This window comes from Egretta garzetta, unplaced genomic scaffold (assembly GCF_000687185.1).
Source record: "Egretta garzetta isolate BGI_Z169 unplaced genomic scaffold, ASM68718v1 scaffold803, whole genome shotgun sequence".
NCBI lineage: Eukaryota > Metazoa > Chordata > Aves > Pelecaniformes > Ardeidae > Egretta > Egretta garzetta.
In genome coordinates, this window is record NW_009259123.1 from 178,531 (window position 1) to 179,717 (window position 1,187).

The window sequence follows — 1,187 nt, forward strand, 5'->3', positions numbered from 1 at the left end:
TCGCCGGGCGCGGGAGCACTCGCTGGCCCGTACCCGCCGGTGTCCCCGTGTCACACCACCACAACCTGGGCACAGCCTCCCACCCCGCGCGGATTCTGGCGCTCGTTCCTGTGCATGCAGCCCCGCGAGAAGAACGGGAGCTTCCAGAGAAAGTGGAGAAGGGGTTGCTTGGGTTTGGTTTTGAACTTTTCCAGCAGGAAGCGGCTATTCTAATTTTGAGGCTTTGCTTCCTTTTTGGTCTCTGCATTTCCCAAGGGAAGCAAAAGGGCTTTCTAAAAAAGAAACAGCCTTTTCTTTTTATGTCCTTCACACCACCCCCACTCAGACTCTTGTTTTCCCTCCGACAGGCAACAAACCCGCCGGGAGCAACACACGAAGGCTGCGAGCAACAGGGGTCACCAGGCGCACGTCAGCCCCACGCCACGGGGCCTCGGCGGCGGAGACCTGGGGGGATCCTGGGAGGGGTTCCCTGCAGGGAGAGGGTCCCTGCCAGGAGAGGGTCCTTGCTGGGAAAGGGTCCCCGCTGGGAGAGGGTCCCTGCTGGGAGAGGGTCCCTGCTGGGAGAGGGTCCCTGCCACAGAGGGTCCCTGCTGGGAGAGGGTCCCTGCCATAGAGGATTCCTGCCAGGAGGGGGTCCCTGCCAGGAGGGGTTCCTTGCCGGGAGAGGGTCCCTGCCACCAGACGTCCCCTGCCACCAGACGTCCCCCTCCATGACCACTCACGGGCCGGCCGGTGCCCTGCTCAGAGCCAGGGCATCTTCAGGCGCCTGCCTGAGTTGCGCTGCCCTCAAGAAGAAGCACAGGGTGTAAAACTCAACCATCCTACCACTTCAACGGCCGCAAGGCCCCTACGAAACCTTTTGTTTGGCATCCAGGAGTGCGCCAGCGTCGCAGAGTTAAAGCTGTCTCTGATTTAAACACCACAATCACACCGGTTTAATTAGTATCAATTATAGCCCTGTCTCCAGAACAAGCAGAGCAGCAGCAGCACGTCTGCCATCCTCACAGCATGAGGCTTTCAGTCGCTATCACCTGTTTATGTCGCGACATAGTGCCCTGACGTCCACGCGCACCACAAGCAGCAGGTCAAAGATGAGGCCACCTCCCGCCCCTTCGCTGTGCCGCGGGATGAGGGCGCTCGGGGCCCGCGGGCGGGGACCCTTGCAGGGACGCCCAGCCCCAGCCCCC

General features: G+C 61.6%; 1 protein-coding gene across 1 annotated transcript in view; it reads right to left on the reverse strand.

The window, feature by feature from the left end:
* Positions 1–1,187, reverse strand: part of LRFN5 (leucine rich repeat and fibronectin type III domain containing 5) — a 9,586-nt gene that overhangs the window by 4,652 nt on the left and 3,747 nt on the right. The gene's annotated exons all lie outside the window — the stretch shown is intronic.